Here is a 14,109-nt window from a genome sequence, read left to right as displayed (position 1 = left end):
TTCCTTACAAGAGGAACGTTTGAACAAATTTTACAGGTAGTCATCAACCCTCGTTCAAATTGGGTACACATCAAATCTAGCATTATGGGAGTTTTGTTTATTTGGAAGTGAACTTTTAACTATCAATACAAATGCCAAGATACTACACAAAACATCCACAGGAACTTTTTTCATCGTTTTTTTTGAATTGTTCACAAACTAGTTATACTTATTTTTAATACTTTTGTCCTTTAACCTTTATACTTAGAGTTTAATGGTTAACACTTAAACATATTACAGTATTAGAGTATTCGGAATTTGACTATATATTTACCTTTACCAGCATGTTGTATATTTTCATATATCTCCATGTTACTAATTGTGTCCATTCTTTTATTTTATTTATTTATTTATTTGAGAGAGAGAAAGAGAGAGAGCACAAGCAGGGGAAGTGGGGGAGGGAGAAGTAGGCTCCTGCTGAGCAAGGAGCCCGATGAGGGGCTTGATCCCAAGACCCTGGGATCATGACCTGAGCCAAAGGCAGTTGTTTAACTGACTGAGCCACCCAGGGCCCCCTAATAGTGTCCTTTCATTTCAACCTCTAAAGAACTCCTTTCAGCATTTCTTGTAAGGCTATTCTAGTGGTGATGAACTCCCTCAGCTTTTGCTTCTCTGGGGAAGTCTTTTTCTCTCCTTCATTCCTAAAGGACAGCTTTGATGGGTAAAGTATTATTGGTTGGCGGGTTTTTTTTTTTTTTCAGCACTTTGAATATATCATCCCACTTTCTCTTTGCCTTTGTAGTTTCTTTTAAGAAATCCACTGAGAGCCTTATGGGAGTTCCCTTGTATGTGAGGAATTTCTTTTTCTCTTGCTGCTTTTAAAATTTTCACTTTGTTTTTGAATTTAGAATGTTTTATTATAATATGTCTTGAATAAAATCTTTTTGAATTGAAATATTTTGGGAACCTGTGATTTTCATGAACTTGTATGTCTGAATATCTCCCCAGATTTGATAAGTTCTCAGTCATTATTTATTGAATAAACTTTCTTCCCTTTACTCCCTCTTCTTCTGAAACTCCAACAATGCACAGAATGTTTTTCTTAACACTGTTCCATATTTCACTTAGGCTTTCTTCATTCTACTTCATTCTTTTTTCCTTTGTTCTCCTCTGAATAATGTATTTCTTTTCTTTTTTTAAGTTTTTATTTATTTTTTTTTAAAGTAATCTCTACACCCAACATGGGGCTTGACTCACAACCCTGAGATCAAGAGTCACATGCTCTTCTAAATGAGCCAGCCAGGTGCCCCTCCTCTGTATAATTTCTAATGACCTGTCTTCTACTTCACATATTCTTTTTGTTTGATCCAGTATGCTGTTGATGCTCTCTATTGTGTTTTTCATTTCATTCATTGTATTCTTTCATAAGAATTCTCTAATTCTTAGAATTCCTGTTTGTTCTTTTCTGTGATTTCTATCTTTGTTAAACTTTTCATTTTGTTCATGTATTGTTTTCCTGATTTTGTTGAATTGTCTTTCTGTGTTTTCTTGTAGTTCACTGAGCTTCCTTAAAACAACTATTTTGAATTCTTTATTGGGCAAATCACAGTCCTCCATTTCTTTGAGGTCCATTATTGGAAACTTACTGTTTTTCTTTGCTAGTATTATGTTTCCTTGATTTTTAAAATGTTTCCCAAAGTCTTCCATTACTGCTTTCACATCTGAAGAAACAGTTACCTTTAGCCTTTACTGACTGGCTTTGGGAGAGAAATACCTTTTGTCAGCCCTGTTAAGGATTCTGAGGCTTTCTCAGATCTTTTCTATGGATATCCCTGCTTCATATTTCTTGTTCCCTCGTGGGAGCGGGTGGAATTCTTAAGATTGTATGCAAAGCCAGGCTAGGTGCTGACAGCCTCCCCTTTGCTTTCCCTGGGGTGATGCTGAATGCTTAAGTTTGTTTACTTTCACCTAAATCTGCAGGGCTTGGTCAGCTTTCTGTGTGTGCTCACTAGGCTTTCTGCAAACCTCACTCTCATTGCCCTTCAGGACACACACAGGGAGCTGGCCATAGGATGTGGATGTATGTGGGTGAGGCATGTTGAGCTTTGTTGTGGGTCCCTGTGGGCCGTTTGGGGGATCTTCAGGTCAGGCATCCCCAGCACCTCATAGCTGGGCTTCTTGATGGAATACATGACACAGTTAATAAAATCTCTGTCCCTCCGATGCTCTTCAAGAGCCCTGTCTGCTGGTCTCCAGCCATTCTCTGACCCAACCTCCCCTGGCCCCACCGCCAGGTCATGCAATACTCCTCAGTATTCTGGATGGGTGAAAAAGTAGTGGGCCCTTGGCAGCATTGTGGACATCTGGGGATGCTGGGCACTTACTTACACACTCTCACTTTCCCCTGTGGGAGAAATCATGGGCTGAGTAGGTCACTCTTGGCACTGAGATGTGCTGCCTTGGGGGAAGGGTGACATGGGTAAAGAGAAATTGTTTCCTCTTACTTTCTTCAGTGTATCCAACATCAGATATTTTTTTGCTCCAACAGTGTGCTGGAACTTCTCCATTGGATTCCTGGACTTCCACAAAGGCACTCTTGTCCATGGGTGATTGTCAGAGTTAGTGTTCTTTAGGAGGAAGATGATAGAAAACTCTTATTTCACCATTTTGATGACTTCACTCTGTGTGTTGTGGTCAGAAACATTTGAAAGCATTATTCAGTCTATATAGGTGCTTAACACATCAAAGAAAGAGCAGACTCAAGAACTCAGCAAGCATAAATTGTGGAAATTTAGTGTTATTGTTGTTGCCAGTTGTTCTCCATAATTTAGTAGGCCCTGAGGTTATTTTAGAGAAGACTTAATTCAGAGTTCCAGAAACTCACTCAAACTTGCATAAGCTAAAAAGAGACACAAGACTATGTGTTTCACAGAACCAAAGGTCTAGAGAGAGCCTCGTGAGGCACCAGATTGGATTCCGGAAAGCCACCGTTTAGAAACCAAGTTGTCTCTTCCTCTTTACCTCTCTCTGTGAGGCCTCATGGTCTTTTATTTCTGTTCTGAGAGCATGCTTCATTCTTTTCTTTCCTTTGCTTTTTTGTCTGCTCAGCCTCTCATCCATTCTCTTCAGTAGCCTTATAGCCTAACTAGAATGGCTATATCCAATTCCAAATTTCCATAAGAGACAATCTGCTCGGCCCAGCTTGGCCAGGTGTCTATCCTTGGACCAATCAAATGTGGCCAGGAATGTGAAATCAACAAGAACATACCTATGGAAATTACCCCCTTAGGAAGGGGCAGTTCTCAGAGGAGAATCCCAGAAAAAGTCTCTTACAACCAGATATCATTGATGTTCATTGCAAGGACTCATCAACAAGAGAAAGATCATTACAAAATAATTAATTAATAACTGCCTTATTCTGAAAATGATATGAGGCAGCTAATTCTTAAAGTATGTACAGGTGCAGATTTTAATATAATAAGCCTGGAAAATACATAAATTTAGTATTAAAATACTTTACTCCAAAATCATTAAAAATTTCAAGTGTGGCTTAGTTTAAGTTATTGTTCTAAGTGGAAAGTTTTATTCCTAGTGATTACAGTTAAGTGTGGAGATTTTAAAAAGTGAGTATTTGGCTGGTTTGTTTCTTTTTACTTAAATGCAGTCTGTATTTTAGCCAAAATTAAATTAGTAAGAAAATGTAATAAAATAAGAACTAGTAAATCAATTTGAATTTAATCAACAGAGGGAGCTAGTTTTAGATATTTAAAATATCTTGGTCAATTGTAATGTTTTGGTTAACGAATTGTTGAAATTTCATAAGGAAATGAAACCCAGTTGTCTGGCTTTACCAGGTGTTTCTATATGACTATAGCTAATTGTACCCCATAGCATGGGTATTAAACATTTTAGGCAAGGTATCTTGTTTTACTGCTAACTGAGTAGGGGAAGTAAAATGTGGAACAAATCATTACTCTGGACAGGAAGCAATAGAAAGGCAAATCAACGTTGTTCTTGACTTGGTCCTTTGTATTGTTTTTATATTTTTACTGGAAATACTTTATAGCAGTGCCCTTTTGGATCATCATTTAGTTGATCAGTAAATGGGTATCTGATATAGTGCAAACCCCAGCTGGGACTGAATGTTTCTTTTCCGCTGGGGAAAGACCCTATAACCTGAGTTAATTTGCATATGATTCAGGTGGCTAGGAAAGGGAGAGAGTGCTGACTTGGGGACCAGGCTTCCCACAGTTGAGGAGAGGGGCTATATTCTCCAACAGGCATGGGTGCATGTCCTTTCGTGCAATTATAATTAGAAAGTAGGAATGTTATGGGGCGCCTGGGTGGCTCAGTTGGTTAAGTGTCTGCCTTTGTCCCAGGTCATGATCCCAGGGTCCTGGGATCAAGCCCGCATCAGGCTCTCCGCTTAGCAGTGAGTCTGCTTCTCCCTCTGTGATCTCTCTCACTTTCACTCTCTCTCAAATAAATAAATAAATAAATAAATAAAATCTTAAAAAAAAACAAAGTAGGAATGTTAAGGAGGGAGGGGTTAAGTAACAACAAGCTCCATTAAGTTGATCTGCCTGTAGCCCTTGGTGAAGTGTGGCTTAGGGGTAGGCTCAGCTTGGGGGATAAACAAATAACTGCAGGCTAGGCTCTTGGGTAGCCTAGCCTCTTGAGTTTCTTTGTGACGGTAAGTAAAAATTTGGAGGATTGGCCCTTCCTTTAGAATAACCTCAAGAGGATAAAAAGCTGGGCTCTTGCTGGCCTCAGTTGAGCCCAGAGTTTGTCTTAAAGAGCCCAGCCATGGGGTGCCTGGTTGGCCCAGTCGGTTAAGCGTCTGCCTTTGGCTCAGGTCATGATCCCAGGGTCCTGGGATTGAGCCCCGCATCGGGCTTCTTGCTCAGCAGGGAGCCTGCTTCTCCCTCTCCCTCTGCCTGTCGCTCCCTGCTGCTTGTGTTCTCTCTCTCTCTCTCTGTCAAATAAATAAATTAATAAATAAAATCGTGTAAAAAAAAAAAAAAGGGCCCAGCCCTGCAGGGATCAGCCATTGACTTTTCTCCAGACAAAGAAACAGCTCAGAGATGGCTGGAAGGATTCTACCAACAGACTACCAGGGAGGGAGTATGCAAGCAGTTGTAGTCAGACAGTGCAAACAATAGTGTGAGAATTGGTGGTTCTTCCTTGTTGGGGCATCAGCAAGATCAGTGATGGAGACTCCAAGAGTGGCTGTGCACATTAAATGAGGTGACAAGAACATGCTTGTACCTGCAGCTCTGCCCTCTCCCCTTTCTACTGTTCATCCTCATCAACTTACAGACTGGGTATAGTGTCTCCCATCTTAAAAAAGCCTACACTAGATCCTTCATCCCTTTTCAGCTGTCAGACCATCTCTCTGCCTTTCTTCCCAGAAAAACATCTCAAAAGAATTACCTACACTCTGCCTTTAATTTTTCACCTCCCTTAAGACTATACTTTATCTTTAGGATACTTTTGGCATTAAATAACAGAAAACTCTTGGAGTGCCTTGGTGGCTCAATTGGTTGGGTGTCCAGCTCTTGGTTTCAGCTCAGGCGTGATCTTGGGGATGGGACATGGGGCTCTGCTTGTCCTTCTCCCTCTGCTCCTCCCCCGGGGTGTTCTCTGTCTCTCAAATAAATAAGTAAATGAAGTCTTTAAAAAAATAACAGAAAACTCTGAATCAACTGGGGATTTATGAGTTTAAATAACAAGAACACCACAGATAGAGCAGCCTTCAGGCATGAGTTCTGGCTCTGCTTTGTGACAATTCTCTTGAGTCTGCTCTTCTCTTTGGCATTGGTTTTATCCTCAAGGTTGGTATCAAGACGGTTTCTTTTTTTTTTTTTTAACGATTTTATTTATTTATTTGACAGAGAGAGACACAGCGAGAGAGGGAACACAAGCAGGGGGAATGGGAGAGGGAGAAGTAGGCTTCCTGCGGAGCAGGGAGCCCGATGCGGGGCTCGATCCCAGGATCCTAGGATCATGACCTGAGCCGAAGGCAGACGCTTAATGACTGAGCCACCCAGGCGCCCCTCAAGACGGTTTCTACAGAACTAGATGTCACATGCAGAAATGACAGTAGCCAATGGAAGAAGAGAAGCTGTCTTTTCTTTATGTTTCTTTTTAAGCAAAAAAAGACCTTTACAGAAATCCTCCAACAAACTTCCCCTCACATTTTGTTAGAATTATATCACATGCCCATTCCTAAACATATTGCTAGAGGAAAGTAGATTATAGTGGTTGGCTTGCACTAATCAGGATTTACATTGGAGCTGGCCATAGGATTCTATTTGAAGGAAGAAAGAGAGAACAGATTTTAGCGAAGTATCTAACATGCCAGTTTAACTTTTGTCCTCAACACTACACTGGGATGAAATTGCATAAGACACAAATTCCAGTGAGCATTCTTTGTCTTCATCTAATTCCACCTTTTAGCAACATTTGACTATTTGAGTACACTTTAGCTTCTGCCACATCATGTTCTCTTGGTTTTTCTATTCTCTCTAGTTGTTTTTTCTTGGTTTTCTGTGTACCAGGATTGTAAAACAGGACTCATCCTATTTTGTCTTCAGCTTTATCTTCCCAACAAATCAGATGATTCCAACATTTCAAAGTAAGGAATGAGATGATTAGCCAGGACTTGCAAAGGAGGTGGCGAAGAGTGGGTTTTATGTCTATTAGCTGATTAAAAATCCAGCCTTATAAAAGAGGTTGAAGAGACCGACCTCTTTTAAGAAATTGGAGAGAAAATTACTTTAGTGATCTGCAATACAAGTTTTCTCCCACAGTAGGGAAGCAGTGGGGATGCTTGCTCTTCTCTGTCAGTTTAGTGAAAGGGGCTTCATTGGGAAGCACTTGGAGAGTGGGGGCACAGAGGACTGGAGTCTGACTGTGGCTGACTAGCTCCTCTGATGGCAGGGTAAAGAGGTGATGCTGTGTTGGGGATGGCTGCTCTCCCAGAGTTTTGGACAAATGATGCTTCAGAGCTTCCCACAGATGTTATATAGTACATGCATAGAGAGCAGGTATGGGGTTTTCTTAGATCCTGCCCAAGAGAGCTGCTTGGGGAAAAACAAACAAACCCTGGAGATATACCCTTAGATTCTGGGGTAATAAGGGGAGAATTTTAAGTGACCAACCATGGGAAATGCATTTATTTTGAAAAAGGGAACTGCCATTGCGAGATTTCCTGAGATGATGGAGCTCTAAAAAAGCCACAAAATAGTCCCATGAAATAAAGAATATGCTTTAAATACCTACCAAACCTAAGTAACTTTGTTTAGTTCATAAGTCAATTAAGATCTTTCCTGTCCCATACCTTTTCTCCTCCTTAGTTTGTTTCCACCCTGAGGAAGCAGAAGCTGAAGGTCTTAGGTGAAAGAAAAAAAGAGGCACATTGGGGCGCCTGGGTGGCTCAGTTGGTTAAGCAACTGCCTTCAGCTCAGGTCATGATCCTGGAGTCCCAGGATCGAGTCCCGCATCGGGCTCCCTGCTCAGCAGGGAGTCTGCTGCTCCCTCTGACCCTCCCCCCTCTTGTGCTCTGTCTCTAAAATAAATAAATAAAATCTTTAAAAGAAAAAAAAAAGAAAAAAGAAAAAAAGAGCCACCTATATCCTTTTCCCACTAGAGGCAGCCAGATTGGAGCACACTCAAGTTGGGGGGTGGTGGAGAAGCTTCAACTCTTCATCGATTTGGAAGTTGTTATTGCTTTGGACCACTTGTAATACTTACTGAAATGAAACTGTTTGTGTGTCTGACCAGAGGTAACCTGATGGCGTTTTATTACTTAAGAAAGTCTAGAAAAGTCACAAAATTGCCTTTGATTTTATTTAAGGAGAAGGGAACAACCAGTTCCACCGAAGGGATGATTTGAACAGGTAGTGGAAAAAAAGAATAAAGTGGTTTTCTGATAATACCAAGTGCATCCCTCTTGCTCAATGTATCATTAAGATGGACTTTTTCCTCTTTCATCCAGCTTCTAAATGAGATCGTGCCCAAGACCTGTCCTAGGTCTTCTTCTCATCTTTGTCTACATTTTCTTGATATGTTATCCTATCTCATTGTATGGCTTTGACTCAATGCTGCCTTCCAAATGTGTACCAAATGTGTACCTTTAGCCCAAACATTTTCTGAGCCCCAGAATCATGAATCCAATATACTGGCAACTCCACTTCTTGCTAGTCTAATAGGCATCTTTACATGCAAATTTTCCTGTCCCATCTCCATCATTTGTTTTTCTCCAGTTCTTTCCCATAATTAATAAAGAGCATCAGTTGCTTCACCCCTAAATTTAAAAAGTCATTTTGGATTTTCCTCTTTTCTTTATCCCTTACTTCCAGACAATAACCAAGTCTTATCAGTTCTATTTGAAGAATATATCCCTAGTCCATCCTCTTCTTTCCATCTCTACTATCATCCCTTCCTCCAAGTTACCATCAGCTTCTCCTGGACTGGTCCAAGCCCTCCTTCCTGGTCTCTTATCTTCCACTCTATCCCTGTTTAGTCTGTTTTCTATATCACAGAGTGAATTTTATTTTATTTTATTACTTTTTAAAGATTTTATTTATTTATTTGTCAGAGAGAGAGAGCACAAGCAGGGAGAGCGGCAGGCAGAGGGAGAAGCAGGCTCCCCACTGAGCAAGAAGCCCGATGCAGGACTTGATCCCAGGACTCTTGGATCATGACCTGAGCTGAAGGCAGACACATAACCAACTGAGCCACCCAGGTGTCCTACACCAGAATGAATTTTATTTTTTTATTTTTATTTTTATTTTTTTTTAAGATTTTATTTATTTGCGAGAGAGAGAATGAGAGACAGAGAGCATGAGAGGGAGGAGGGTCAGAGGGAGAAGCAGACTCCCTGCTGAGCAGGGAGCCCGATGCGGGACTCGATCCTGGAACTCCAGGATCATGACCTGAGCCGAAGGCAGTCGCTTAACCAACTGAGCCACCCAGGCGCCCCACCAGAATGAATTTTAAACATTTAAATCCAGTCATATCACTGCTTAAATCCTCTATTTTATTCCTATTTCATAAAAGTAAAATTCAAGCTCCTAATCATGGCCTACAGAAGCCTTTATGATCTGGTCTTTGTCTACCTTTTTAAGTTCATATTGACCAGCCCCTCTTTGTTCACTGGGCTGCAGTCACTCTTCCCTGAATGGCCCAGTCTTCTGTTTATCGCAGGGACTTTGCACTTCTGTTCCTTCTGCCTGGAATGCTCTTTTACGGACTCCCTCTCAGCCTTCATGTCTCTGCTCTAATATCACCTCTTTGGGAAGGCTTTTCCTGAGCAGCCTATCTAAAGGAGCTCCTTCTGAATCCTCTGTTATTCTCTATCTAATCACCTTATTTCTTGTATCGATGGCACTTATCACAAATTTAAATGATCTTATCTGTTTACTTATTTTATTTTCTATTTAACAAATGGGGGAAACATCCAACAATGAGTAGGTATCCTCTGAAGAAACCAGGTGGACCTGAGTTAGAAGAGCCCAGAGTGAAATCACAGGGGCCCTAAAGTTTGTTCAGAGGGGAGGATGTCACTTCACGGTGACATGCTCCACTCTGCCATGTTACCTGGGAAGAGGGGTATAGTATCCTCATGGTCCAGAGAAGATACATGTTATCATTAATTTGTTTTCTCTTTTCTGCAGCCAGAAGATGATAGAGAAGGAAATTTACTTAAGGCTTGGGCAACCTCTCCCCAAGAAAATCCTATCAGAATGGCGAAAAGGGCAACACTTTAAGCATTTCACTCTGTAATGGCCAGACTGAGTAACAAATCCTTCAGTACAGAGGGCCTGGGTGAAGATCTCCCTCCTCAGGGACAGAGCACTTGCCTCTACTGGAGCCCTCAAGACCTCCTACAGCTGAAAACTGATTTAATGTACACCCAGCTAATAGAGGATCCAAGGTGACTTGGATAAGTTGCTGTGAGTCACAGAAGTGATGAGAAATTCTGTGATACCATCCTATGTTTATAACTTCCATGCCCTCCTCCACAACCAAATTCAAATTGCAAATAGCAATAGATGACCATGAATATTTGATCAACATGGTATGGTGGGAAGCACATGAGCATGTGGCCAGACATGTGATTTTGAATTATATCTCTGTCACTTACTGGCTTAATGATCTTGGGCAAGTTACTTAACCTCTCTGAATCTTAATTTCTCCATTTAAGGAATAATTACCTTTGTTAAGTTGTTCAGGTTTAAGGCTCTGATACATGGAAAGGGCCTGACAAATGATGGTATGATCATTATGGTGGGAGATCTTCTGCTTATACCTCACTGTGCTAAAACACTTCATAGGCATAATAAAATGCAAAGCCTGTCTTACCTTTCTCCTACCATCTCTATGCTAAATCTTGGAGGATGTGAGCCTTTTAGAGAAGCTGAATGCTGTAAAGCAAGAAGTTGATTTCAGGGGCGCCTGGGTGGCTCAGTCGTTAAGCGGCTGCCTTTGGCTCTGGTCATGGTCCCAGGGTCCTGGGATCGAGCCCCACATCGGGCTCCCTGCTCGGCAGGAAGCCTGCTTCTTCCTCTCCCAGTCCCCCTGCTTGTGTTCCCTCTCTCGCTGTCTCTCTCTGTTAAATAAATAAATAAAATCTTAAAAAAAAAAAAAAGTTGATTTCAAGTAAATTTGGGTCAAGATTGACATCCAACATATCATTAGTGTATATTAAGACATGGAGGTACCTGTGATCCATGCTGGAAACAAAAGGTAATCTAATTCCAAGGAATAGGAGGTTACCAGGAATTAGCATGGTTAAAAGGTGGCAGGCTGAATCATAAGAGATTAAGTCTAAACAGAGAAGTGACAATCTAGGTCAGTTCAACTTCTCAGTAGACAAATGGAAAACCATTTGCTTTCTGATGAGGCTATGTTAATTCCTCCACATGTCATTCAATCTCTTCAAAGCCTCTGTTTTCTAGCGTTTTACCAGTAATATCTTACATATCCCTTTAAGCACTGGGTAATTGTTTGCCATGAAAGATGAGACAGTTGTACATAAATGTGGGTGGTGGTAACAGTCATGTTTTCTCTTGTAAAGATGAAGAAGCTAAAAGAGCCAGTCTCAGAAAAATAGTAAATCAGATGTTAAGAGAAGAGAATGTTTCCTGGTTTATTCTCTGCCCTGGGAGACCCTGGGAGTATTCCCGGTCATGGGTTCAAAGTGATTTCTGTGTATCTGGAACAGTTTTATTTTTCACACCTGTGTCAATCTGAGTTGAGTGTTGTTACTTGTGACAGCAAGTAACAAATTTTTTTTTCCACTTAAATAGCACTGTTTTATTCGTCCCAAGCAGGTACCACTTTTATAACCATCATTATTATATGTGTTTATAAACACTTCTTGAAATGCATTGCAGAAGAGCTATCACATCCATTTTCTGAAATAACACTCTTCTCAAAGTGTTTTGCACAGAACAGGCAAGAGTCCTGTGTAATACAGTGTATGACACAATGCTTGTTACATAGCAGCAGTTCTCTGACAAAAAAGATCGCTATCATTATTACTATTGCTGTTGGTACCACTCCATGAGGATAATACCCTTAGCCTCACTGGGGGCATTCCTGAAAGTCAAATGTCAGTGTGGTCTTCAGAGATAGTTTGGGGAGGGTGGTAAATCCTGGCCTTAAACTAAATCCTTGTAACTGGTTCTATCTATGGAATACACCTGTTCCTACTTCTCTCTCCATCCATCCATCCATCCATCCATCCATCCATCCACCCATCCATCCATCCATCCATCCATCCATCCATCCATCCATCCATTCAGTGTGGCACAAACTAGGGAAATAATTTCCTGTTAGTCAAATGATCTAACAAGAAACAGATTCTTCAACCTTCCGGAAGGAGCCCCAGTAGAAGAACTTCAGAGTGAGAAAATGGATCTGGTGGTGGTTCTATGAAGGAAGACTTGTCAGATCCTTTCAGTTAGAGTTTTCTTGTCTTTGGACAGTGCTTAGATGAGCCATTCCTGTTTGTCGTCCTCTAAGCAGCTACAGGCCTGAGCTGATCCATGTCCTGCCTGACCTCACATCAGCTTTCTGGCCGCCTCTGCGTTTTGCCTGACTTTAATTACCCTTTAACAGCTGCTGCCTCCTTCCCTGGTGCTGCCCCAAAACGGCCTGGCTTCCAGCTGGCTTCCTGAGAACAGGCATCCAAGGAGCTGGAAGATAATTTCTCCATGTCTTTGCAGAGGGGCGTTTGCCCTGATAGCATGACTTCTCAGAGTTGCAGAGTCTCTCTTCTGTAATCCTTGCTATTAGCAGTGGTGTTTTCTGCTGTTGAGTCCATCTTTGCCAGAGATAGCTGGAAAAGCAGTGCAGAATGTGTCCTTGGATGTGGATCACTTTCATCAGGCAGGGAACCAAAACACCACTCATTCTGTCTCTCTGGAGAGTCACAGTCACGAAAGCACAAACTACATGGAGAAGCTAAGCAGCTGCATTAATGTGCCAGAAAATACCTCAGCAAAGACATCAGGGCAAGAAGTTGCCCTGGGACAGTGCTCAGCCTATGGGGATGAGGCCTCTTTTCAGGGCTCTGTCAGCAGCCTTGGGGTGTGGAATTGCTAGGAGTTTTAAGGGACTAGGACAAGGGAACCAGGGAGGAGCAAGTGCTCCTGGGCCTGAGCCTGTGGATTCCTGATGGTCTGATGCCATTCTCAGGACTGGAGGGTCAGTCAGCCCATTCCAGGACACAAGGGTCATAGGCCAGTCAGATGGGGGAAAGCTGTTTGCTTGAAGCAGCTTGAGCCCACGTGATCAGGGTGGAGAATCAAAATCATCTCCCAAACAAGTAGCATAATCAGAATGGAAGAAAGCATGAGGACTGGGTCAAGGAGACTGGTTCAAGTTTGTGAGGGAGTCTCCTTTTCCTGTGGAGCTTGTGTGATTCTGGGGGGTGGGTGTGAGGGCTTGAAGTAGCTGTTCAGGGTGCACAGATGGAATGTAGAACCAGGAACCTGGTGGAAGGGGAATCCTGCAAGTTCCTAGGACTGTAGGATTGATGGGATTCCTCATATAGTTGGCCATCCTGACTGTAAAACCTTGTCTTATATGTATCTGTGGAATTTTGCTCATTTCCTTTGTCCATAACGTGGACTGTTCTCACAGGAAAGGTGAAATTTGCAAGCTTATGAACAACCTCCCCTCTTTTAGGTGTTCTTTCTCAGATGCAAGATGAAGGCTTTGGTGTCTTCCCTATGCTGAGTTCTGATTTGTCACAGGATACAGCCTTGCTAGCTTACAGGCAACGTCTGTCCTATCAACATCAATGTGGCATCTGCAACCTGATAATTCACAGCTCAGGTGCTGGTATTTGGTTAAATGCCTTCCATTTTTTCTCCGCAACCGCTCCACCATGTCTTTCTGAAATATTTTTTTGTCATGTCATCTAATCGTTTGGTCCTCTACTAGCAGAAAAGGAAGACTCTGAAAGTCTTAAATGTTTTTTTTAAACTTGATGCTTAAAAAAAATAGAGACAAGTCAGAGAGAGCTGTGATAAACTTGAGAAAGACTATATTACACACATTTTGAGGACTACTTAACTATTGGTTAAATCTGAAAAATACTAATGTAATGGAAATAAAGGGTCTAGTAGGGTCTCATTGAGTCTCCAGTTGACAGAATGACCCCTGAAGTCACTAGTCTCTTGGGGCCTCATGATCAAATGAGAGAGCAACCAGAGCTGTGCTTCTCAAATGGTGGCGTGCAGGGAGAGTATTGGGATCTTAAAGAAATGCACATGCTGATTGAGTAGAAGGGGGTGATGCTGCTTTACCATTCAGACTTGAATAGCTAGGGCTTAGAAGACCTCTACAGAATTCTCAGTCCTGGCTCTACCTCAGAATCTTGGGAGTTTGAAAAGGACTCAAAGAAGCTACATGTGCCCAGGCCCTACTTCCAATGATAAAATTGGCCTGAGATGGGCCAAAGCACAGTCTTTTTATTTATTTATTTATTTTTAAATTTTATTTTATTATGTTATGTTAATCACCATACATTACATCGTTAGTTTTTGATGTAGTGTTCCATGATTCATTGTTTGTGTATAACACCCAGTGCTCCATTCAATACGTGCCCTCCTT

At 41.6% G+C, this 14,109-nt stretch overlaps 1 long non-coding RNA gene across 1 annotated transcript in view; it reads left to right on the top strand.

Annotated features, from left to right (window-relative positions):
* The window catches only part of LOC115942392 (uncharacterized), a 21,080-nt gene extending 10,277 nt beyond the window's left edge, over positions 1–10,803 (top strand). The window contains exon 4 of the long non-coding RNA XR_004076997.2: positions 9,660–10,803. This is a non-coding gene — a long non-coding RNA (uncharacterized LOC115942392). The remainder of the gene's footprint in view (positions 1–9,659) is intronic.
* The last annotated feature ends 3,306 nt before the right edge of the window (positions 10,804–14,109 follow it).

The sequence above is a fragment of the Leptonychotes weddellii genome, chromosome 1 (genome assembly GCF_054177405.1).
Source record: "Leptonychotes weddellii isolate Sample4059 chromosome 1, ASM5417740v2, whole genome shotgun sequence".
In the NCBI taxonomy this organism is placed as follows: domain Eukaryota; kingdom Metazoa; phylum Chordata; class Mammalia; order Carnivora; family Phocidae; genus Leptonychotes; species Leptonychotes weddellii.
Note: the sequence above shows the minus strand (reverse complement) of the source record. Positions and strands in the feature narration are given on the sequence as shown.